The sequence below is a fragment of the Mesocricetus auratus genome, unplaced genomic scaffold (genome assembly GCF_017639785.1).
Source record: "Mesocricetus auratus isolate SY011 unplaced genomic scaffold, BCM_Maur_2.0 Super-Scaffold_100023, whole genome shotgun sequence".
Classification (NCBI taxonomy): domain Eukaryota; kingdom Metazoa; phylum Chordata; class Mammalia; order Rodentia; family Cricetidae; genus Mesocricetus; species Mesocricetus auratus.
Genome location: NW_024429204.1, coordinates 3,981,176 through 4,007,854, shown reverse-complemented (window position 1 = coordinate 4,007,854; position 26,679 = coordinate 3,981,176). Strand labels below are relative to the sequence as shown.

The 26,679-nt window shown below is 48.0% G+C and overlaps 1 protein-coding gene across 2 annotated transcripts in view; it reads left to right on the top strand.

The window, feature by feature from the left end:
- The first annotated feature begins 929 nt into the window (after positions 1 to 929).
- The window catches only part of Ncald (neurocalcin delta), a 294,541-nt gene continuing 268,791 nt past the window's right edge, over positions 930 to 26,679 (top strand). Inside the window, exon 1 of one of the 2 annotated variants that reach the window (XM_040730602.1) lies at positions 930 to 1,216. The gene's annotated coding sequence lies outside the window, so the exon portion shown is untranslated. The remainder of the gene's footprint in view (positions 1,217 to 26,679) is intronic. The other variant, XM_040730600.1, reaches the window with a different exon arrangement.

Below are 26,679 nucleotides of genomic sequence, written 5' to 3'. Positions count from 1 at the left end.
ACATCATACATCATACAGCGTGCAGCGCACACCGTACATCATACATCATACAGCGTACACCATATGTCATACAATGTGCAGCACACACCGTACATCATACATCATACAGCGTGCAGCACACACCGTACATCATACATCATACAGCGTGCAGCGCACACTGTACATCATACATCATACAGCGTGCAGCGCACACCGTACATCATACATCATACAGCGTACACCATATGTCATACAATGTGCAGCACACACCATACATCATACATCATACAGCGTGCAGCACACACCGTACATCATACATCATACAGCGTACACCATATGTCATACAATGTGCAGCACACACCATACATCATACATCATACAGCATGCAGCGCACACCGTACATCATACATCATACAATGTGCAGCACACACCGTACATCATACATCATACAGTGTACATCATACATCATACAGCGTGCAGCACACACCGTACATCATACAATATGAAGCACACACTGTACATCATACCATATAGCATACGGGATACAACATACATCATACATCATACAGTGTGCAGCACACACTGTATATCATATGCCATTCATCATACAGCATACAGTGTACAGTGTATAGCATGTAGCCCATAGTATATAGCACGCACCATACAACATACAGGATACAATATATGCCATACAGCATATAGCACATGCTATGCCCCATGCAGTGTACAGAGTACACCACACAGCGTGGTGGACAGCGTTCAGCATACAGCGTACACCACACAGCGTGGTGGACAGCGTTCAGCGTTCAGCGTACACCACAGGCTGCTCCAGGCACAAGCCCAGCCCTGACTTTGCTGCACACCTTCCTACAGCTCGGCAGCTGTCTGTCTGTCTGTCTGCTCCGGTGGCAGGAGGCGGTTGTGACTCAGCAGTTATGTCTTTATGAGGCTTTCTTCCTTGTCTGCCCTTTCTAAAAGGAAATCGTGTCGAGGCTCTCTAAGGGCGGTTGGCGTGTGTGTGTGTGTGTGTGTGTGTGTGTGTGCATGCACACTTGCGGCAAGCTGATTCTCAACCACTTTAGAAATATACAGCACAGCAACGAGAAAAAAACCGCAGCAGAGCTCAGCATTTGAGTAACGTCTTTTTCCAGCGATAACCGGCCTGGGTTTGATCTCTTGCCATGGGCAGCAGGCTTTCGCAGTGGCAGTAGGAGTGGTGAGCCCGTCTTCTCCATGGGTAAGGACCGGGCAATGGCTAGAATGACTCTTTAACTGGGGTGGTTTGATCAGTCAAACAGATAACTCGAGTTTGTCTCTTGATATTTCAAATTGGAAAGATTTCTTTCTGTCTCTGGGAAACCTATTTAAAAATGTGAGCAATTGGAATCTATGCAGCCAGAAGGAATAGAAATGATTTTATGGGGATTGGTGTCCAGTCCATGGAGGTGGTGGAGCATGGAGGGGTCAGGAGGTCGCAGGAACCTTGGAAAGCAGACATTAAGATGGAGCAATCAGGCAGCCAGCTACTTCCCTCAGGAGCCGGGTCTCCATAAAGAAAGCTCTCTTTCTGCGATACTGTGCATAATGGCTTTGGCGAAATACAAACTGGTGTGTTTTGCATGAGTCGTATGGTGTGCAGTGTGACTTTCTCTGGGCACAAGCATGAGGGGAAGGCTTCCTATTGGGACACGCAGCAGGCTGTGTGAACTTTGCCCTGCTGCTGGTCTCCCCCCACTTGGAGGGGAATTTTGCTAATGAATATATCTCTTTTTAAAACAAATGGTGATAATAACAGCACAGCTGTTTGTGTAACGAATGTTCCTCCTCATTATGCCCTAAGCCTTATAAGGACGACTTTGTCTCATCTCTGGTGCCATGTCCCCAGCAGATCATCTCTGGTGCCATGTCCCCAGCAGAGCAGAGACGCTGTGATAAACTGAAGCTGTCCTTGGAAGGGGCGTGGCTTAGTGGGGAGAGTGCTTGCTTGCCTAGCGTGCATGGAACCCTGGGCTCGAGCCCCGTCACGTCGTACAAACTGGACTCTGTAATTCCAGCATTCAGCGTGCTGGAAGCCGCGCGGCGGGGGGGGATCAGAAGTTCAAGACCATCCTGGGCTACATAGCAAGGGTTAGAGACATGTTAAAAAAATTCACAAGAAGCCAGAATCCAGCACTTAAATATTTCTATTACATTTTGGGAAAGTGAGGGAGTGGGCCATCTTGGGGTCATGCCTTTAGTCCTAGCATTTGGGAGGCAAAGGCAGTGAGTTCCAGGCCAGCCTGGTCTACATAGCAAGCTCCAGGCCAGCCAAGGCTACAGAGTGAGGTCCTGTCTCCAAACTGAACAAAATGAATGACCATGACGGTTCTGGAACCTAAATCTTGTGTCCGTGTTGTGTTCTACACGATTGCCCCAGTGTTTATTGGTGTCAGCAGAGAAAGACAGTAAAGAAATGGTTCCTTGGGCCGGTCCACGAAGCTGGCAGGTGACGGACCCCCAGAGTGTTCTCAGACTGGCCGTCCAAGAATAACAGAGTCTCATAAGTCTTGAAATTAAATATTAGCGTAAAACATTGAAGCCCTTCAGAAGCTCATAGCCCGCTCTGCTTGGAAATGCGGCGCTGTGGGGATGGGTTGCCTTTGTTTATTCTGCAGGAGGGCAGTAGCGGTATTTTTAATATCAGTGCCCCTGGTAGACAGTTCCTAGAGCCCAGGGGAGCTTGAGATTGGGCATGAGATTGGAAGAGAGGGCCAGGCAGAGGGATGAAAAAGCGGACTTCCAAACAGAATGTTCTTTGGATGAACTGAAGGCAGGTTGAGTCTGGGTTTTATTTTTAAGCATCTGAAAACAGGGATACCCTCTGGGAAGGCTTTCAGAGAGTCCTTGGGAATGAGCCTGTAGAGTGTGTGTGTGTATGTGTGTGTATATGTGTACATGTGTATGTGTGGGTATGTATGTGTGTTTGCATGTGTATGTGTGTGTGTATATGTGTACATGTGTATGTGTGGGTATATATATGTGTATGTGTGTATATGTGTACATGTGTATGTATGTGTATATATGTGTGTATGTGTGTATGTGTGTATATATGTGTACATGTGTATGCATGTGTATATATATGTGTGTATGTGTGTATATATGTGTACATGTGTGTATGTATGTGTGTTTGCATGTTCGTATGTGTGTATATATATGTGTGTGTACATGTGTATGTGTGGGTATGTGTGTTTGCATGTGTATGTGTGTGTATATGTGTACATGTGTGTATGTATGTGTGTTTGCATGTTCGTATGTGTGTATATATGTGTGTGTACATGTGTATGTGTGTATGTGTGTGTATATGTGTATGTGTGTATGTGTGTATATATGTGTGTGTGTATGTGTGTGTATGGGGAGGGTAGGTTGCTGTAGCTCCGCCCTGAGCTAAGGGGCAGTCCCTGTCATGGGAGGTGCCGTCTGCATGTGGGGCAGTGGAAACGCATGGACGGATATGAGAAAGGAGCCTGTAGAGTGTGTGTGTGTATGTGTGTGTATATGTGTATGTGTGTGTGTATGTGTATGGGGAGGGTAGGTTGCTGTAGCTCCGCCCTGAGCTAAGGGGCAGTCCCTGTCATGGGAGGTGCCGTCTGCATGTGGGGCAGTGGGAACGCATGGACGGGTATGAGAAAGGAGCCTGTAGAGTGTGTGTGTATATGTGTGTGTGTGTGTGTATGTGTGTGTACATGTGTATGTGTGTGTGTGGGGGGAGGGTAGGTTGCTGTAGCTCTGCCCTGAGCTAAGGGCAGTCCCTGTCATGGGAGGTGCCGTCTGCATGTGGGGCAGTGGGAACGCATGGACGGGTATGAGAAAGGAGCCTTGCTGATTGAATAAGGGCCAAGCAATGCGTCTCTCCAGATTAGCAGATGGAGATCTGTCTCGTGTGCTCAGCATCTCTATTTTGAGCGCAGAGCGCATCTCCCCAACTGTTTCTTCCCTCGCCCCTCCCTCTCCAGACCCGGAAGCCCCTCTGCTCTTCGGGTTTCTCATGTTATTGGTATGGGTTTGCTCCTTGGCTGCACCTTGAGGTTTCTTGGCTGTTGACTGGGGCTGAGGACTGTCCACTGTGATGCTTGAGTCGGCAGGACCCCAGGACTACCCGCAGACAGGGCCGTGCTGGCTTCTCCAGGGATCTAGCTGGAGAAGTGAGGGTGTGGGTGGCAGAGAGGGAAAGTCACTGAGAACAGAACTCCAGCCAGTTAAGTGTGGGGTTTCACGAGGCCAGCCAGCTGGTGCTGGGCACGCTGCTAACACACCTCCTCCTGTCCCAAGAGCTTTGCGTGCGGCTCACACATTGTGAGAAGTCAGTTTGCATAGCTGGCTGGTATGAAATTCTTGGGCATTCGCACTGTTTAAATCTTTATGTATATGGGCGTTTCCCTTGCATGTATGTCTATGGACCATGTGTGTGCCTGGGGACTGTGAAAGCTATAAGATGGCATCAGATACCCCAGAACTACAGACATGAGCTGCCATGTGGGGGCTGGGAATCAAACCCGGTCCTCCAGGAATACAGTCAGTGCTCCCAACCGCTGGGCCCTTGCTCCAGCCTATTTTGGGTGCTTCATATCATGAGAACATCAGCTTAGTTACTATAGACAGCTAAAACAGGCATTTGACAGAGCTGGGCATGTATGCTTACACACAGATGTTCTGTGTGTGTGTGTACGTGTGCATGCATGTGTGTGTACATGTGTGTGTGTGTCCAAGTGCACACCTCTGCAGGCTTGAGCAGCTGTGCAGACATCTGAATTGCACTTCATGAACCCTGGAGTATGGGATCTTTCTGGTATTTCAAGGAAGGAAAAAAAGAAATAAGATACTTCCATCTGGTTTTCTTTTTTTTTATTTCAACACTTTGCTTCTGGAGAAAACAAAAACCTAAAAATAAGCCTGCATCCTTTCTTTCTGTTTTGTTTTACCCACGTGGACCAACTCTGCGAAGCTGAGGTTCCTAGGACTGAGCTAAACCCCCAACCCACTGATATGTGCCGAGTGCTTTCGGCATAGTTCCTGCTCTAGTTGGTCATGCCACCAGTATCCTAAGTGATGGCGGAGTGTCGGCCGTGAGTCCCCTTCTTCCTCAAGTCACCATGGTCACAGTCATCTTAGAGGACATGTCCATGCCTACTTCTAGGCAGATGCATAAAATGCAGCACAGGTTCCCATGTTATCCTAAAATCCTCAAGCGGTCTCTTAGCTGTGGCAGGGGGAGGGGCTTCGTTAGCTTTGAGAGAACTTAATTAATAGTTCTAACTAGTGGGTAGAGTCTAGACGGGTATCTGAGGTGAAGTTGGGTGCGGTGGCGCACATCTTTAATCCCAACGCAAGGAAGGCAGAGGCAGGTGGATCTCTGTGAATTTGAGGCCAGTCTGGTCTAGCTAGGGCTACCTAGGGAGACCCTATGTAAAAATAAATAAAATACAGATAGTATAGTTGCTTTTTTTTTTCTCTTGGTGGCTTTGCAGGTCCCTTGGTAACAGGTACCAGAAGAGACACAAATGAACTGTGTCCCCTTTGAGCTGTCTGGCTGATTACTCCCCTCCCCATAAGGTGGTGTGGGGGTTAAGAGCAGGGACCCTTTTCTAGTGGCGAACTTGGCCTGTCATATTTTTGTCATGTGAGAAGCATGACAAGGGTTGGGTAGAATCGGAAACTCTGAGTAGTCACTGTCTGTGCGATGCCGGTGGGCTTTGACCTATGTCAGATGCAAAACTGTGAAGGGCTGAGCATGTGTCTTGGGAAGCGGGGTGGCGGGTAGTCCTACTTCAGAGAAAAGACGGAGTGGGCTAGCAGTATTGTTTGCTCGAGACCTACACCAGAAGGACGTGGTGATTCGCCCGAGGTTCTTTCTCAGCTCTTCTTGCTTTAGTTACACCCGTTTGGGGAATCTGAAGGCGAGTTGGACGAGCATAAGGCTGCCTCGCAGAAGCAACAGGTGGCCATACCTTGATCCCCAGCAACCCGGGAGCTTCTGGAGCTGGGAGACTTAACTGGAGTGGAAGGGTTAACTCAGGGCTGCAGCAGCTGACCGCGCGCACAGCATAAACAGCATTCGGGAATGAGATCACTTCTGTTTTGGGAACCCTGAAGGCAGACACAGCTCCATTTGTTCCTGTAATCATTGCCTTGTTTGAGAGTGTTTATGTTTAGAAACTCGTGTTGGAATATTTATCGGTTGGGGGTGCTGAAACCAACTCTGGCTACTTCTGCCAAAAAGGAGTCCACTTGGAGGCATGGGACTCTTCCTGGGATGGAAGGAAGCGCCTAGCGTGTATGGGACCCAGCTTCATACAAGGCAGTTCTAAGAGCTTGAAGACAGTGTTTTCTGGACTTCAAGATGAACCAGCAGCCACTATTTTCCTTCTGAATCTTCTGTCACTGGGGATTTGAATTCCTGGAGGATCCAGGTGGTTGGGCAGGAAAACCCACCGAGAATGCAAACTGGTCTGTGGAAGATGTAAGGACCCCTGCTGGGGAGCTGGCTGGTGCCTGGCTGCCTTGGCAATCATCTTACAGGGTTTCTCTGTATTGTTTTGGAGGCTGTCCTGGAACTCGCTCTGTAGACCAGGCTGGCCTCGAACTCACAGAGATCCACCTGCCTCTGCCTCCGGAGTGCTGGGATTAAAGGCATGCGCCACCACCACCCGGCTTTTTGGTCTGTTTTTTAATGGTCATTCAAAGGTACTTTTAAGCTTTTAGAACCAGCTTTGGATGGTAGGCATGTCGGTAACTGCGAATACAAGAAACCACGAGAGCTGCATGGAGGCGTAGAAGGAGCTGGGCTGGTTTCAAGGCAGACTGGAAAGAATGGCTGTCTGAATCCATGCTGCTACTGTGACAGAACACCGGTGGGGGTGGGGGTGGTGGTGTATAAAGGGGGAAGGTCCGTTATCACTTGGGAGGCTGGGCCGTCCAGACCCTAAATGCCAGCAGGTTTTGTCTTCTGATGTTGGCTGCTTTTGGGTCCCGGGATGGTTTCTTGTCGCTGCATCCTTTAGTCTCTCTGCTTTCTTTTTTAAAGATTTATTTATACAGTGTTCTGGCATGTTTACACAAGATCTCATTACAGATGGTTGTGAGCCACCATGTAGTTGCTGGGAATTGCACTCAGGTCCTCCAGAAGAACAGCCGGTGCTCTTAGCCTCTGAGCCATCTCTCTAGCCCCCACTGCGTCCTTTAGAAGAGAAGAACACTGTGACCCCACAGAAGGCAGGAGGGCAAGCTTGTGGACCGTGTGATGTCTCTCTCTGTCTCACCCAGAGGGAAAGAGTGGCTAAGTACATTTGAAAGATGCCGGCTCTGATACTATCGCATGTAATGAATCTTTCTCCATCCTACCATCTCCTAGATAAGGGCAGAGACTCCCGATTGATTATGAAAGCTATGTCTATAGCTTAGGCTTGTCCCACTGGCTCTTACAACTTAAGTCAACTCGTTTAGTTTAACCCAAGTTCTGTTGCGTGGCCCGGTACCTCATCTCTCCGTACTGCGCATGCTGCTTCCCCTGCATCTGAACGGCGACTCTGCCTTCTTCTTCCCAGGGTTCTCTCTGCCTGGAGGTCCCCGCCTATACCTCCTGCCTAGCTCTTGGCTGTTCAGCCAGAGCAATACATCTTCACAGGGTGTGTAGATATCCCGCAACATTCACACCGGTCGTCACATTTCAACACTTGAACTTTGGAGGACACGTTCAAACTGTGGCTCTGGTGTAAATACTCCTCAGACTCTGGTCTGCTTCTCTGAAAATGTCTCGACTAGAGCTTTAAATATTTTGAAGTCTCAATGTAATAATCATCTTTTAAAAAACCCGTATCCCTTTGTCCATTTATCCCGGATGTCACTTAATACAGCAGGCTCTTATCCCCCCATTCATTCTGCTTGTTGAATCACTGGTAGCAAGTAGAGGTCTTATGAGAAAGGTCCAGAATCAGGCTCAGTATGGTGAGAAGACAGCAGAGTGCTGTTTCAGGCAGAGCGTCTTCCAAGCAGGTCCTCCCATGGCACACCTGACACCACCCACAAGCCGAAAGCAGCAATTTAGATTCAACAAAGCCATGCAGTCTTTGATGTGCTGCTAATATTGCTTTGAGTTTTATTGGCTTTGAAGTTTTGAGTTTAATTTGTATAGTTGTTCTTAGAGTGCTGAGAAGACAAACACAAGACTTCATAAGTCATTTTGTATTTATTTTTGTGTGCTTAGCTGAACTGAAATAAAAATACCTTTGGTCAGCTACTGGAGGGGTCCTTGGGGGTTTCTTTAAATAGGGAGCACTTTATTCAAAGTTTGTCGATGCTGACCTCTGTGAGATGCTTAACCCCCGACTCCAACTCTGCCTCTTTGTGAAGAGTCCTTGTCGCAGGGCTACTGAGCTGGCTATGGGACTTGCTAGGCCAGTAGGATACTGTGAGATATGGAAGGAGGCTCCAGAGAAACTTGTGGCTCAGTATTCCTTTTCTATGAAGAAACATGCTGCTTCTGGTACAGTAGATGATGGGGAGCTGCCTGTATCCATGCTGCTTCTGGTACAGTAGATGATGGAGAGCTGCCTGTATCCATGGTATTTCTGGTATCATAGATGTTGGGGAGCTGCCTGCATCCATGCTGTTTCTGGTATTATAGATGATGGGGAGTTGCCTGCATCTAGCTGATCTAAACCCAGATCAGCTAAACTCTGGCCAACCGACAGATGAGTGATCAGGAGAGAAATGCCTTTTTGTACAATGTAGTTTAAGATGTGTTACCTTTGTTTGTGCTGTGGAACATTTGTTTCAATGATGCTAATGTGTGTTGCATTCTTTTATGTTGCTTTTGTTTAACTCTGTGAAGCTGTGTTACTTTGCCTGCCTAAAACACCTGATTGGTCTAAGAAAGGGCTGAACAGCCAATAGCTTGGCAGGAGAAAGGATAGGCAGGGTTGGCAGGCAGGCAGAGAGAATAAAGGGAAGGAGAAATTTGAGAAGCAAGAAAGATCAAGGAGGGGGGAAAGGAGGGGCCAGCCATTCAGCCACACAGCCAGCCACAGAGTAAAAGTGAAAGTAGGATACGGAGAAGCAAGAAAAGGAAAAAGCTCAGAGGCAAAAGGTAGATGGTACAATTTAAGTTAAAGAAAACTGGCTGGAAATAAGCCAAGCTAAGGCCAGGCACTCTTAAGAAAGAATTAAGTGTCTGTGTGTGATTTATTTGGGAACTGCGAGGCACCACCTTCCCAGAACAGAGTCAAAAGAATAAAGACAGCCAACAACAATGTCTGCAAAGCATTGTTGGGCAAGAGCTGAGTGATACAGTCTAGCATAGTTAGCAACACCCTAGGGCATGTGCATTTAGTTACTGTTCTAGTTGCTCACGTGCATTTTGTTACTGTTCTAGTTGCTAGAGCCCAGATATGTGGCAGAAGCAGCCTCAAGGAAGCAGGGTTTGTCTGGGCTCACAGCTTTGGGGGGAACCATCAACTTACCAAGGTCTGAAGGGCAGGGTATGACTGGGTTCCTGGTGGCGAGAGGCTACAGTGTGGGTTCTTCTCATCTTGATGGATCAGGAGGTAGAGACTGGAAAGAGGGCTGGTCTGTAGCCCTCCAAGGCCTGCCCTCGGTCACCCACCTCTTCCATCCAGGCCCCGTCTCCTAAAAGTAGCCTTCCAAAAGAGTGTGACCCGCCAGGGACCAGGTGTTCAGACATGTGAGCTTGTGGGTGACACATTTCATACTATCCTTACACCATAACAGCCCATGAGCACGGCATGTGATTCTTTTCTCCCAGTACTGAGGATTGTACCCAGGAACTTGCAGCAGGCAGTTAAGTGTTCTACGCCTGAGCTACACCCTTAGCCCATAAGCAACGGGTTTCATCAAACACATATTATGGGCCCGTCATAGTCGTGGTTGCTGGGGCCATAGCAAGGAAAATGACAGACCAAGTCCCAGCAGTTCAGGAACAAAGTTCAAGGGTATGTTCAATGAGTTTTGTTCCGTGATGTACTTGTATTATTAGAGATTCCCCTCTGGTCACAGATCACTTCCACTCTGAGGCTTTTGAAGAAATGCAGCATAAGCAGGGAGGCGTGAGCTCTTTTATGTGTGGGTTTACTTTGAACAGAAGAGTCGGGAAATAACATGGCTACCGGGTTCTCCCCGCTGTCGACATCATTTAAGGCTTTTTGCTCCTTTTGACTCATATGTAGAAATGTCTAGAGAGAAAGCAAAAATAGAAGATAAAATGAAAGAATGTCATCTGGCCTACCAATTTCATTCTTGGTGGATTTTGCTTCCTACAACATTTTGACTGGGCTGTTTCTAAAAATAATCCCCCTGCGTACGTGAAGCTTCTCCAGGGTAAGTGGCTGTGCATGCACTGATATTTATGCCTGCCTGGAAATTCTGTCGACTGCGGAGGTCTGCTACAGCTCATCTGGAATGAAAACAGTCCCGGGAAGAGAATTCGAACGCAGCGTTGGATACACTTAAAAATGTTGCTCAAATGACTGCAGAAAGTTCAGTTTCGTGGGATTAGAACAACTGGGAGCCTGGAAGGGCATTTCACACCTCTTGTTTTACAAGGAGGATCTGGACTGAAATGTGGCGGGATGTACCCGCATCTCAGACGCCAAACATTGCAAGTCCCATTTTGAATTTAACTGGAGAGGGAGCTGCCAAATGTCCGGGCTGGTGATGGAAGTGCGTGTGTGCTTGCGTGCGTGCGTGCTTTTGTGTGTGTGTGTGTGTGTGTGTGTGTGTGTGTGTGTAGTCACAGACAGGAGGCAGAAATAGCGGATGACACTTTGAAACACAGTGGCACTGGGAACTCTCTAGCCTGTGTGACCCTGTGTGTGTAGGGCGCCCAATGGGGGCGGCCTGAGGCTGGCGGGGGGGGGAGACCTGTCTACACAGTCATGTGACTCTTTGTCTTCCTGAGAGATTGCAGGGATGTCTGAGGCTCTCAGTAAGGACCTGCCGCTCCCGCCTAGCCCACTCTGCAAACTTGGCCTACCATCATCTTTCCCACGAAAGTGCCCGTTTTCCTCAGGGCCCGTGGCTTTCACCAAGTTGTCACCACAGAGAGATGGACCGTGTGTGTCCGGGGATAGTTTAGGTAGGGTTTCCCTCACGCAGGGAACCGTCTTTTCTGCCACGGATTCCCTAGTCGGAAGGGTGGGAGAGAGGCAGAGCAGACAGCCTTGCTTTGCCGACAGGTGGGATCATGCATCCAAGCCCTGGGACAGATTTCGGAGACAATTCAATCAGCTAGAGATGGCGTTTTATTTCTGGTAAGAGTTAATGCTTTGTTCTGAACCCCGTGTAGATGAGCCGCCGTAATGTGATCCTGAAGGACACGCTCCCAAGACGGCTGGGGTTACCACACTTGTGTGGCGGCAGAGCTTCTCAGGCCCACAAGTTGTGCTGGTCTGTTTTAATCACCAGGCTGGGGGGGGGAGGGCTCAGACAAGGGGGAGGTGTTGCAGCTGTTCCTAGTAATCGTTCCTGGGAAAGGACCACGGCAGAAGAGGACCTGAGCTTCCAGCCCCATCAGAAAGGCTCCATGCCTAGGGAAGAGAGGAAGGCGTGGTTGCTTCCCCTCATCTCCAGCAGCCTGGGGTAAGCGATGCTGGCCAGTGCCTGGGCCGGAAGTGAAGTCTGCATAACCGATCCAGAGAGGCTGGAGGTGGTCAGAACCTGAGACCACGAAAGTCAGGTCCTACAGCAGCGTTTCTCAGGCTTGCTAGAAACATACTTCTCTTTCCCTTTCCACACCCGCCCCACCTGGTACTCTCAGGGCTGGGCCCTCCGAGCAAGCCCCTTGCACCAAGTTGGAGGACCACAGCCCTAAAAATAGCTGGAATTGTCAGCCTCTGGTCTGCGGACCTGAAACGGTGGCCACACCCCTTTGGGTGTGGCTTCAGGTGGAAGCCAGTGGAAAGAGAGGAGCTTGAGGCGTGGCTTTCCTTTGCGTGCTCTTTCTGTTGTGGATCCTAATCTAGAGATGCTAAGTGTGTCACTCGGCCTTGGGTGTGGAGGGACATCCAGGCCTCGTCATGGAGAAGAGGGCTTTCCCTGTCTGCCCAATGATTAGCAAGAGTGTGGTTTTGTTATCGTGGTTGTCAAATGCCCATACATTTTCCTAAGCATGGGATATCTGTTACGTGATAGAACATGAATTTACATGAAAAGACGTGGTCTTGGCTGCCAAGGATGGGTAGGGCAGCATGGGAAGGCGGTGGAGTCTGTAACAGAGTCACTATGCCCACTCAAGGTGACATACAGAGACCCCAGAGCTTATCACGGCTCCTGAGAAGCCTTCACAGGCTGAGGGACTTCACAGGCTGAGGGAGGTTACTATAGTCACAGCACGGAAATGTTCTGGGTTAGTGGTTCTCAGCCTTCCTAAATGCTACAACCCTTTAGTAGAGCTCCTTATGATGTGTGTTGACCCTCCAACCATAACATTATTTTTGTTGCTATTTCATAACTGTAATTTTGCTACTATTATGAATTGTAATGTAAATACCTGATTTTTCTAATGGTCTTAGGTGACCCACAGCAGGAAATTCAAATGGGGACGGTGTTTGTCCTGAGACATCACCACAAACCCTAGATCTTAAATAACGGGAACTGATTTCTTATTCTATAGTTCTGAAGTCTGCCCTGGGTCTCGTTTGGCTAAAATCAAGGCGTTGGCAGGATTTATGCACATCCTTAGGACAGCTCCAAGGAACGGTCTACTCTTGGACCCTTGCTAGCTAAGAGGGTATGCCTGCATTCCTCGGCATGTGGCCTCACAGTCCACCTTCAAAGCCAGCAACGACAGACAGAGTGCCTCTCACACTGTCGCTTCTCTGCACGCCTGACACTTTTGATGTTGTGTTAACCTTAGTTACACCCCTCTGTATGGGATGTAACAATTCACAGTATCCTGAGGACAGAGGCAAGAGCGTCTCCGGGGCCATCACTCTGCCCATCAGAAGGGCAGCATGTGTGTCAAGGCAGGACCGAGGGAGGGCTTCTCTGAAGCAACCGGGTGCGTACCTGGCTGAGAGGGCCACTGAATTCTTATGTTTTTAAGACAACAAGAACCAAATGAAACAGCAAAGGAAGAAACTTTTGGCACTGGAGGGATGACTCAGTGGTTAAAAGCAATTGTTGCTCTTCCAGAGGACCCAAGTCTGGTTCCCAGCACCACATCAGATGGCTCACGACCGTCTGCACCTCCAACTCCAGGGGATCTGACTTCCTCTTCTTGCTTCCAGGGGCTTCCCTACACACACACACACACACACACACACACACACACACACACGTGCCCTCATGCACACACACATACATACAAAATAAATCTTTAAAACATTAAAAAGCGAATTTATATTATATTCATATGACCTGGATATGGCCACATCTTGACTGACCAGGAGCCACTACCCTGTGAGACTGGCACCCGTGCGTCTCTTGTCACCGAATCAGCTTATCCGTGGTCTTTTTCTTTTGTCTGCTTGCTTCTCTGCACACGTGACACTTTTGCCATTGGGAGGAGAACTTGCTGCCTATGATAGAGACCCTAACATTTCAGTTGTTCAGCTGGGACACCATCCTTAGTGCCCAGAATGCATTTGGAAATGTTCAGCCAGCCAGGATTTGTTGAATACTTGTTATGTGCGATGACGGACTCTCAGCTGGTCCTGACCCACGCTCCTCCGATCTCCACTGAGTGCTCTGTCGTAGCAAAAGCTCAGCTTTCTTCAAGGCCTTCATGCTACACAACTGTCCCTTCAGGAAGCAGACAAGGGCTCCTGAGTAAATTGGGAGTCTGGGAGGGAAGGGGGGTGGAAGGGGAGAAAGGGGTAGGGAAGGGGAGTGGGGAGGAGAGCATGAAGGAACAGGATGATCTGGTCGAGTCAGGGGAAGGACAGAGAGGGAGAGCGAGGAAAGAAATAGCTTGATAGAGGGAGCCATGCTGGGATTAGCGAGAGACCTGGCACCAGGGAATACACAGGGATGACTCCAAATGAAACTCTAAGCAAGCAAACCTTCCATGCCATGCTTCTTGCTGGGGCGGGAGGATGGGAGAGAAGGAATTCAGGTGGTGAGTGTTAGGTGACTCTGAGGGAAAGAGTATAACAGGAATGGACCCAAAGGCGTTCACAGAAATCAAAGCCAAGGAGACCAGCGAGCCCGGTGAGAGAAAAAAAAAAATCCCACAAATTTTGGATGCACACACAGCGACTTGCATCTAAATCCTAACTTGTCAGGCCATCGAGGTGGCTCAGCAGGTAGAGAGACTTGTGGCCAAGCCCAGTGACTCTAGTTTGGTTGCTGGGACCCGCATGGTAAGGGGAACTGGTCCCACAATGCTGCCCCGTGAACTCCACACGCGTGCCATGGAGTGCACACTCCCTCCGCACTTAACACACGGTAAACAAACATTAAAAATCACGGTAAGAGTCCTAGCAGGCAGACACAGAGTTTGAGAAGGCTAGCGGCGTGTGTTCCTAGCAGGGAAACAGTAAACTATTGATTGTCAAGCTGGCCAGAGACAAATGCGTGTGCCCGCTATCTGCTGGCGTTCCCGCAGAATTCCCATGGGGGTACTCACAGACGTTGAAGACCCAAGCTGAGCTAGACTATAAGTAACTCCATCTTCCTGCTTGAGTGTGGAAACAATTAGGAAGAGATGCAGGAGCCAGACACACGAGGAGGAGACACTATCTACAGAGGCTTGACTGCCCACGGTAACACCAGACTTGGGGGGGATAAGGTTTCAGAGATGAGGCTTGGCATCGTGTCAGCCGTCTGTCCTGAGAGTCAGCTGTCTGGGGTGTCCCGTCTAAAGCATAGGGGGGGCCTGCAGGGGCACACACACACTCTGCTCACAGACAGGTCTGCAGGGAAGAGACAGACCGCTAGTCACCAGCTACTCCCCGCCGTTCCTCTAAGGTTCCCCTACGTGCCAGCTCTTTCCAGGGCAGAGCCTTGGCCCTCCTCGTGCTGACCCCAAGCCTGGGCTTACTCTTTTCATTCCCTCCATGGACTTCACCGGAGATTTCAGGATGGAATTGGGGGCGGGTAATGTGGGGGTAACATCACACTCCTGGTAGTTTTACCACTCAAGACAAAACAGGCAAGCAACCAACCAAAAGATACCCAGACGACCACAAAGCTGTTAAACGTTTTACTCGATACTTTCTCGGCAGTAGGATCTCTCTTTCACCATCCTTCTGTGTCCTGGATCCTTGTCAATCCATTCATTAATTCATCTATCCATTCATTCATCCATTCATTCATGTACTGTGGTAGATGCTGAGCCAGGAGCCTTACACACACTGGGCCAGTGTTCTGCCACTGAGCTGTTTCTTGAACCCTTGATGTTTTGGAGACGTGGTTGTCTTTGTGGCTCAGACAGGCCTGGGCCTCTGCAGAGCTGGAGTTGCAGCTCCACTTCCTGGATGTCCCGAGCTACCACCCCCTTCCTTCTGCTCTGCTGGCAAGAGGCAGTCCCGTGGTCACAACCCACCCAGGTCCTTTGAGGTAGAGAGATTTACACCAAAGACTTTTTAAAAATAAAAATACATCCGAGGTTGTAGAGGAAAAAGCACAAAAACTGAACCCCCTAAAAAAGCTTGCCCTTACTTTCCTCTTACCGTGGTTTAGGTAAATTAACAAAATAGCCATAAAGTTCTATAACATGTTCTGCTCCAGAACACCATGGGGGCTCATATTTTTTCTTCTTCTTTAAAAAATAGTATCTGGCCAGGCGGTGGTGGCACACACCTTTAATCCCAGCACTCGGGAGGCGGAGGCAGGCGGATCTCTGTGAGTTCGATGCCAGCCCGGTCAAAGGGTGAGTTCCAGGACAACCAAGGCTACACAGAGAAACCCTGCCTCAAAAAACCAAAAAACCCAAAGCAAAGCAACAACAAAAAATGGTGTCTGGGGTTGACTTAGTTGAATGAAGATGGTCCTGGGAGTCTAGATTGGCCAAGAGTCCCAAGGTGGTACAAAGACTCCTTTGTTATTCTTTTTGAGGCAGGGTCTCCTGTAGCCCAGGCTGACCTTGAGTTCACTACGTGGCCCCCCATCCACCTCCCCCATGCCAGGATGGCAGGTGTGCTCTCCACTTATGGCTTTGGTGCTTTGGAAGAAGTAGTTGGTCCCCAAGAGTGACGCGCACCAGTTTCAAAGGCTCTCCCAACAGGTCTCATTTGTGTCACGCTTTTCCTTGCTTTTGAGTGGGGGACTCAGGACTTCCGGAGGCTCCCGGCCTTAGAGCAGACATGCATCTTACAGTTTTTAGCCTTACTTGTAGCAGATTGGTCCTTACCCATTTCAATAGTTAACAATTTAGTTAACAGCCTGGGAAGGCTAACCCAGAGCGGGAGTTTTGCAAGGACTTAGGGGTCTGGTGTGAACACCCAGTCACGGCAGCTACCTCCCACCGCGTTCCCCTTCTCTCCAGCTTCCAGAACGTCCCTGGATGGTTTTAAACCAAACGTAACATCTTGTCAATCCTGCATGCGCCTCACCCCCAGCGCTACCTCGGCTGCTTTTTTTTTTTTTTTTTTTTTTTTTTTTGAGGAAAGCTGTGGTCTCCATAAAGCCTTGCAGGCCTCCTCGGTCCTCAGCGGTTTCTCCCTCTGTCTGCCCCATCGGCCCGTGTTTCCGTGTTCCCACCTCGGAGACAGCAGGTAGCAGAACTGAACTTTCTCCTTTGCCCTTGGGAACTGTTTTGTGGTTGGGTCTCTCCTGGAGGCCCCATGAATCACTGCCCCTGCTCACAGGTCAACCTCATGCGGAGAGGCTGCCTCTCCCGAGGGCTCATTCCATCTCCAGTCCTCGAAAGGGCAAACGCTCGCTTCCCAGAGCACCCGTAGAGCCGTTGGCGGCTGCTGCTGTGTTTTTCCTTGATGGAGGCTGCTCTCCTCCGCGGGCTGTCCGGGGATAATGCCTCGTCTGTTTATGATCCCCAGTATATTCCCGGTCCCCAGTGAAGCCCACATTCTCAGGACGTTTTTCAAATGAATGGTGGAAGAGAGACGTCTTACCATCCTGGAAGAATGCGTTCTTAGACAGAAAATTGAAATACAGCCAGTGCTCTGTGTCATGGGAGAGACATGGTCCACCGTGGAAACACACAAGCAGGTGCTTACCCAAGAGTTAAGGAATTATCCGTATATGCAACCCACATACTGACTGGAGCTTGACTCAGGCACTGTGGTCAAATCCCGATTTTAAGCCTCCCTGTTTCAGTGTCTCTTATGAAAGCTATTTGAGATATATATATATATATTATATATAATGATATATACATTATAATATATATGTTATATACATACATAAGATTTATTTTTGTTTTGTCTGTATAGGCACTTTGGCTGCATGTCTATGTATCATGTATGCGCAGTGCCTGTGGAGGCCAGAAGAGGGAGCCAGATCCTTTGGAACTGGAGTCCTAGATGGTTGTTAGCTTCCACGTGGGTGCTGGGAACTGAACCCGGGTCCTCTGTAAGAGCAAGGGGTGCTCTTAACTGCTTAGCCGTCTCTCCAAACCCCTTACGAACGTATTTGAAGTGGCTAGGAAAAGTCAAAAGTCATGGCACATAAAGGTGACATGAGATTAAAATTTCCGCGGCCAGAACTCTGTTAGGGCGTTGACACGCTGATGGATTTTTGTCTTCTTGAGCTGTACCCGCAATGTGAGATGTCTGAGCAGGACTAACCACCTGGTCTCCTACAAAGCCTAGAGTGTTCACGGTGTGTGTATGAGTTTTTTCAAGGAACGACCTCATCAGGTCCACTTCCACACCAAGAGTGTGGAAACAAAACAAAGAGGAGGTGTTTGTTTGGCTGAGTCCCTTCTGAGAACCCGTTAGCAGGAGAGGAAAGAGACGCTACCTCCGAGTCTAATCATGTGCCTGGGTTAGACACGGGTTCTGCCACTCTGTCCTACCCGTAGTTGAGATGCTTGCTGTTAGTGAAAGGACCGAGAGGTCGAAGCAGCCAGAGAGAGAGAGAGAGAGAGACAGAGACAGAGACAGAGACAGAGACAGACAGAGACAGACAGAGAGAGACAGAGACAGAGACAGAGAGGGGGGAGGGAGGGAGGGAGAGAGAGAGAGACAGAGACAGAGACAGAGAGAGAGACAGAGAGAGAGCGGTGTATGCCGGAGCTGTGGTCAGGAGGTCATGACGGTGCGTGGGTCTGGGGTGGAGACAGCAGGAGGGAATCAGGGAATGGAATTTGTCATTTTCCTCAGGCTCAAATGTGCTAGATTAAAAAAAAAAAGGGTGTAACCCAGTGGGAGGGGTTTCCCGTTCATTCCCTGATCTTCTCAGTCAGCGATCTCAACCCCTCATCAAGATTCATCAGCAGTGATTGCTGAGATCTGAGGCACGCGCTCAAGATGTCAGGAGAAATGTATTATTTCCTTCAGAAAATTATCCTAAGCTGCCAACCGTGAAACGCCTTAAAAACCCAACCGTCTGCAGAACTCTGCAAAGTGCCTCTGAGAGATTCAGCCTGTTTACTTTGCTGTTGATGGAAACACAGAGTCATCTGATCAAAGGGCACGTTCAAAATCTTACAGCAGAGAACTCTTAGAACTCAACAGTAAAAAACAATTCAACATAAAAGCTGGGGAAATGTCTGAGTAGACACCTTGCCAAAGAAGACATGCATTCAATCCATAAACAATGAAAGGAGAATAGATTTCCTTTTTAGAAATTACTATACACTTAAAACCCCAACCCTGATATCACAAAAGCAGACAGGGCCTTTGGTGCCCCTGGGGCAACAGGAAGGAAAACCGTGCAGTCACTCTGATGAATAGAATTTCAGTTCCTTGCAAAATCAAGAACACTACTTTAAAAAAAGATTTATTAGTGTGTGGCTGTGTGTGTGCACATGTGTGTGTGGTGTGTAGTGTGTGTATGTGGTGTGTGTGTGTTAAGATGTGTATATGTTGTGTGTGTGGTGAGGTGTGTGTGTGGTGTGTGTGTGCACATGTGTGTTTGCACATGTGTATGTGTGGTGTGTGTGCACATGTATATGTGGTGTGTGTGGTGTGCAGTGTGTGTGCACATGTGTGTATGTGTGGTAAGGTGTGTATATGTTGTGTGTGGTGTGTGTGGTGAGGTGTGTGTTTGTTGTGTGTGTGTGTTGTGTGGTATATGTATGTGTGTGCACACACATGCCCATGCATGTATACAGCACTTGAGGCCAGAGGAGAGCATTGAATCCCCTGGAACTGGACTCATTGGTAGTTTTGAGCCGCCATGTGGAGCTGGGAACTGAACTCAGGTCCTCTGGTCCTCTGGAAGAACAGCCAGTGCTCTTAACTGCTGAGCCATCTCTCCAGCCCCTTCCCTTAATTTTGCCCTGCCTTTGTCCCTACCCAGAGCTGAGGACCTAACTGGGGGACTTGTGCTTGCTAGGCAAGGGCTCTACCACTGAGCAAATTCTCCATCCCCTAAACTATACTCTGTTTTTTTTTTGGGTTTTTACGAGACAGGGTTTCTCTGTATTGTTTCTCTGTATTGTTTTGGAGGCTGTCGGTCCAGCCCGGCCTCGAACTCACAGAGATACGCCTGCCTCTGCCTCCCCAGTGCTGGGATTCAAGGTGTGCGCCACCACTGCCCGGCCTAAACCACACTCCTAACCATATGATCTGGTAATCACTTTCCTTGGCCTGTGCCCAAATAAACTGAAAATATATAGAAAACCCAAACATTAATATTTATAGTGGCTTTGTTTGTAATTGTGAAAACTTGGAAGCAACCAAGAGGAAACCAAATGGATAAACAATGAAAATCTATTCAGTGTAAAACATGAGCTATCTAGCTAGGGAGGGACGGTAGGGAAGCTTGAATGTCTGTTACTAAGTGCAGTAAGTTAATTAGGAAAAGATGTACACTGTGTGATGCCACTCATAGGACCTTCTAGAGGAAAGCCAAACTACACAAAGTCTAAAAATGATGAGGGGTTGCAGGCGGTGGGAGACATGAGTGGGGGACACAGAGGCCTTGTAAGGGAGAACACTACTTGGCATGATATTGTAGTGGTGGATATTTGCCGTTATTCAGTCATCAGAACCTGCAGAATATATGCCATGAGCAAGGCGTAAACCACTCATCAACTATTGTAGGAGTATATATTGTTTTTCCCTATATAGCCTCGATTATCGCTTATAAACTATAGCACGCGTCACACGGATACACACTGTCAAAGTGGGGAGGACATTGTGACCTCAGGGGTGGGACTCATGGGAGAACTCTGGTTTCTACCCCAGTTTTCGGTCAACACAAAATAAGATTGTGGTTTTTTTTTTCTTAAAAAGGCGGAGATGTCAGCCTGATCCTGTTGGCCTTGTTAATGCTCATTAACCTTCATTAAAAGAGCAATTCGTCACGCTCGCATAACCAGTTAAGCGGTATACTTAGAATGCCCGTTTCCACCCCTCAGCTCTGCTGAAACGTGAGGGTGGAATGGACATACACATGGGCTGTACAGAGAAAACACTGGGCTGCAGTTGCTGGGAGACAGAGGCTGAGGTCTGCCGTGGTGAGAGGTCCTTAGGGTTTCTATTCCCTTCCCGAGTAAAGAATACATGTGCCGTAGCCAAAAAGAGGGTGGTACATGTGTCCAATCAGCCAACATCTGCTGAGTGTCACCGTGTGCCGGGACCCGAGTACACAAGTGTCTACACAGATGTGGTTCCTCTCATCAGAGACTACAGGCGAATGGCTCTGATTTCCTTGATTTTGGGACAGACTCTCATGTAGTCCAGTCTGGCTGTGATCTCACCGTGTAGCCAAGGATGACTTAGACCTCTGCTCCTGCTTCCCACATGCTGGGGTTACAGATGGATGCCTGACTCCCTATAGTTACTGTGGCTGCGAGATTGGGGTAGACAGCTTTAGTCCTGTCTCTACTGCGAGATTGGGGTAGACAGCTTTAGTCCTGTCTCTACTGCGAGATTGGGGTAGACAGCTTTAGTCCTGTCTCTACTGCGAGATTGGGGTAGACAGCTTTAGTCCTGTCTCTACTGCGAGATTGGGGTAGACAGCTTTAGTCCTGTCTCTACTGCGAGATTGGGGTAGACAGCTTTAGTCCTGTCTCTACTGCGAGATTGGGGTAGACAGCTTTAGTCCTGTCTCTACTGCGAGATTGGGGTAGACAGTTTTAGTCCTGTCTCTACTGCGAGATTGGGGTAGACAGCTTTAGTCCTGTCTCTACTGCGAGATTGGGGTAGACAGTTTTAGTCCTGTCTCTACTGCGAGATTGGGGTAGACAGTTTTAGTCCTGTCTCTACTGCGAGATTGGGGTAGACAGCTTTAGTCCTGTCTCTACTGCGAGATTGGGGTAGACAGCTTTAGTCCTGTCTCTACTGCGAGATTGGGGTAGACAGTTTTAGTCCTGTCTCTACTGCAATGCCTACTGGCCGTGGCATCTTGGATGACCTTCCATTACGAAGTGGATGATTAGATGCGTCCGTTACTGTTAGATATGAGGACTGAACTGTGTATATGTTGGCTTCCCACACCACCAACATGCAGGTTAGAGCCACACATCTTCTCCAGTGAGATTACAGGAAGGCGAAGGCTGTTCAGGCTCCTTGTGCACTCTTATTCTAACTCTGCCCTTGCCACCAGCTCAAGGCTCCACATCAAGAGAGAAATTAATCCAGAGAGAGGGCTCAGCAGCTCTAGACACTTGCCACCAGGCCTGCTGACCTGAGTGGAGCCCTGTGGGTGCGTGTCACAGAAGTGACTCACACACGTTGTCCTCTGACCTCCCAAGCATGCTGTGGCATACACGCCTCCCAAGTACACACACACACACACACACACACAAAGTAAACAAATAGATGAGACAGATAAATGTTATTAAAAAAAAGAAGAATTGTGTTGAGGCTGCTGGTTCTTGAAGGGTGAAAAGTCTCTTAGCTCTTGGCAAATGACCTGGTGAAGAAGACCAAGCCTCTCTCTTCCGAGGCCTGGCTACAGCTACTGCCTCAAGGAGAAAGAGTGTGTGCATGTGAACATGGTGTGTGCATACGTGTGTGTGTGTGTGGTTGCATGAATGTGTGCATGTGTGCATATGTGTGTGCATGTGCACAGACATACTTTATAATTAGTTTTATTCTCCAAATAATTAAGGAAGCAAAACTCACAAATAAATTCGAGACACTTAATGAGACCTATGGCACATACACTCTATAATACATACCCTGCAACCCTGCACACCTACCCCCATACACACATGCACACCATATGTACACATACCCTATACACACATGCACCATGCACACACAGTATACATGTACATCATGCATACTTACACCCTATATACTCATTTACCATGTGCACACACCATCCACACACACATAAATACCACACACAGACACACACACCCTATATACACACACAGGCCATGCATGCACATCATATACACAGCCTAAACATACATGTACTATGCATACACCACACACACATACAGCCTGTACAAACATGCACCACACACAAGCATACTATACTCACACTGTATATACATCACACACACATATGTGCCATGCACACACACCATGCATACCCCACACATACATTCATCATACACACACACACCTCTCTCTCACACACACAGGCACACATGCACTGTGTGTGTACACCGTGCACACACACTCACACACACATGCACTGTGTATGTACACTGTACACACACACATACTCACACACATGCACTGTGTGTGTACACCATGCACACACACACTCACAGACAGATTCAGCTCACTTGCAGGCAGGTGATGATCAGCAGCTAGTTATAACATCTCCCACTCTGGCACGGAGAAGTTCTCTCTCCTAGCCGAGTGACCCCTGACTCCTTTCCTTTGCTCCAGCTCTGTAAGTGGAGGAGGTTGTGCGCCTGAGTCCAGAGAAGAGGTTGCTAAGTGGCCAGCAGCAGCCAAAGACGCAAGAGCTGTGCAGGCCCTGGCGGTGCTGCTCGAGTTTTGCTTTGTTTTTTTTCTAGCCAGGTCCCACAGATGTTTAGCCCCAAAGAAGCACACGGATGCTATTTTAATTACAAAACCGTTGGCTGATGGCTAGGACTTCTTACTGGCCAGCCCTCTCTTAATTATTAACCCATAACTATAAATCTATGTATTTTCACATGGTCTTATCTTAGCAGAGAAGTTTCCAGACCTGTCACTCCTTCCTCCACTACATGGCGATCCCTTTGCGGCTGCCTCTCTGCCTACCTTTCCCAGAATTCTCCTAGCCCCGCCCATCTTCCCGCCTCTATCGGCCAGTGTTTTATTCACCAATCAATAAGAGAAACATACATACAGGAGGACATCCTCATCATGACAAAGCAGCATATCAGAGTTAGCGCTGATACTATACCGTGAGCCCAGGGTGGTACAGTTTCTCTCAGGAGACGATGGCTCCTTGCTGAGCTGTCTGCTTTTATGGAGGAAGAGAGAGATCAGAATTACATATTTGGTGTCTTTGGTGAAACCTTAATGCTCGTTTGATTTTTGTTTATTTATTTAGCATGTACATACGTGTGTGCGGCTGTTGGTGTGCAGGTCAGAGGAGGGTATCGGGTGGCTCCTCTGTCGCTCTTGGTCCTCTGAGGCAAGATCTCTGTCTGATCCTGGAGCTTGCATTTCTCTGGGCGGGCTGGTGTCCAGCTGCCCCACAGTCCTCTTCATGCCTCTGTGTGGGGCCTGCACAATGGGACCACACCCAGCTCTTTACTGAGTTGGGATCTGAACTCAGGCCCTTGTGCAGCTGATCTGTTTCTGATCCACCCGTCCGTCTCTCTAACCCCCGGTTTGATTATTTTGTCAAGAAATGAACCACAGATTCTCTGCATAGCCTGAAGCCTGGTGCTGTTAATAATTAGCTAGCAAATTATTACTGTTTTTTCCTTAGCTGGGAATCTCCGGTCAGTGCTGTGTCTCAGCCGGGACCTGTAAAGGCCTTATTCCATCTGTCCCCACCCCAAGGGACCCCTGCTTATTATAATCCTCAGATGTCTTATGAATTCTAATCTGTAAGCGGCTCAAACCTCCTCGGAGGCAGGCAGGGATAAATCTTAAGTAAATGTAAAAATAGTATCTGGTCCTCAAGTGGGCAGAGTCTTCAAACCATAAATATAATTGAATTCCAGTTCACCCCTTGAACCCAAAAGCTCTTGTTTAAATCACGGAGACATCTGTTTTTGGAGCTGGGAGTAGTCTCTGCTGTAGATTTTCCCTTTCTTCAGAGGCCAAATTGGGGCTCTAAGTAGAGATTTTTTAAAAATGATAATTTAAAGACAATTTATTCTTAAGTCTCTTGGATGTCTATTGAAACCAGAGGAGCATTGGGGGGGTCATGGAAGGAGGGGAGGAGAGGGGAGGGGAGGGGAGGGGAGAAGGGGAGGGAAAGGGAGGAGAGGGGGAGGAGAGGAGAATGGTTAGTGCTGTGGGAACAGGGTAGCTCTGCTCTGCGTTCTGGAGGCATACTTGGGTTTGCATCTTACTTTCCAGAGTGTTGGTGATGGTGCCTCAGTTTCTTCAGCAGAAAGGCAGGGCAGTAGTACTCACTAGTGAAGGTTGCCGTGAGGGGTAAACTCGGCGAGTGGCCTGTTGTTGCTGTCCTCATGTCAGGGTTGGTGACATGTCCTGTGGTAAATGCTCTCCGTCCATACTGTTTCATATCATGCATGGCTATACATGAGAATCAATTAGGATGAGATGGACTAACAATTGCATCTTTCAGTACATTAGTCACAATTGTCACATTCGTCTCACAGGAGCAGTCCCGGGCACGGCTAGTGGCAACTGTGTGTGGTACAATGCAGAGCCTCATCGTCGACCCAGAGAACTCCGTGAGGCCACCCTTCTCTGGAGTTTCCCCAGTGGCACTATGAACACATTCGCCCAGGCGTCTTTTAACTATTGTCCAATCAGTGGAATTAACACCAGATTGGAGCTAACCGGAACTGTGCTAGCATTCAAATCACATATTGTGAGATACATTAAGATACATGGATAAAAAATGTAGTCGGAGAGTTAGATCTCTGTACCTTTGCAGAACAAATTGGGCCTCACACTGCTTTGGCATTGTTCTTGTAGCTTGTGAGGGAAAGCCAGGACACATGTGGGAAGCATGTGAGTGATGGCTCCAACACTGCAACAGATAAGAGGAGAGGAAGTATTGTGAATGAAACCCAACTTTCATCTTAGGAAAGGATGAGTGTCTCTCTTCCTTCTTCTCCATTTCTCTCTCCCCATCTATCCTCTCTCTCCCTCCCTCCCTCCCTCTCTCTCACTCTCTATCTCTGTCTGTCTATCTATCTATCTATCTATCTATCTATCTATCTATCTATCTATCATCTGTCTATCTATCTATCAATCATCTATCTATCATCTGTCTATCTATCTATTAATCATCTATCTATCTATAAATCTATCTATCAACCATCTATCTATCAATCATCTATCTATCATCTATCAATCATCTATCTATCTATCATCTGTCTATCTATCTATCAATCATCTATCTATCATCTGTCTATCTATTAATCATCTATCTATCAATCTATCTATCAACCATCTATCTATCAATCATCTATCTATCAATCATCTATCTATCATCTATCTATCTATCATCTGTCTATCTATCTATGGATTGTCTAAGACCCACAAGGCTCTATTACATGTCACTCTCAACTGAAAAAGTAGAGTTTATGGATACTTGATATAACATCAGGGACCATCTTCTCAACCATGGATTGTTATACTGTGATTGGTAGACCACCAACCGAGTCCTTTAAAAATATACCCTGTGAGGTGAATTCAGATGAAAGGCAAAATGACAACAGCACCACTTGTTTTTGGAGCAATCAACCGTGACCACATGTGACACTTATTTGGAGAACGGGTTATATAGCTTTAATGTTCTCTGGGTCTCTAATCCAGTGTCTACCGTGTCACAGGCTCTACAAACATTAGCGAGCTCCTAGAGATGGTTGGAATAGAATGCAGCATTGTCTTAAGCACTGAGTGGCAACCTCTCAGTGATCATGGCATCAGCTCCGTGGGTCTTGGCCAACACTTCAAAGATGAAGTAGAGTGAAGATGGGCAGAGTATTTCGCATGAGTTAAAGAAAGAAAAATGATATATTGTAAATTGTTTGCTATACAACAGTGAGTTGTGACAAATATTTTACTTCCATGGGCTGTGATTGAAAAATGTTTTTTAGAGGCTAGTGATATAGAAGAAATCCAATTATCAGTTGGGTAGTTGAACCCTATATTGATGAGGAGGACGGCGACTTACACATTTATTGTCAATTTATCTGGAAAGTGTTATGTGTAGTTCTACCACGAAATGAAGAATAAAACATAAGGATTTTCTAATTTCATTTTCATAAGCACCCAGGAAGGTAGGCCTGCAAGAGAGCTAGTCTCGGTGTGTGTCCTGAACTCCTCTGTGAGTCCCAAGGCCTCACAGCTGGCACATGTAGAGCTGAGGTTTGAACCGGCTCTGTCTGCAGGGTCAATGGTCTAGAATTGCTGCGTTATTCCTTGAGGCCCCTTTGAACAAGGAAGCTCTCAATCTCTTGACCATTGCGTCATGACCCCGTCACCCTTCCTATGGCCAAGGGAAGTGGAAGGAGGGGGACCTGAGCCT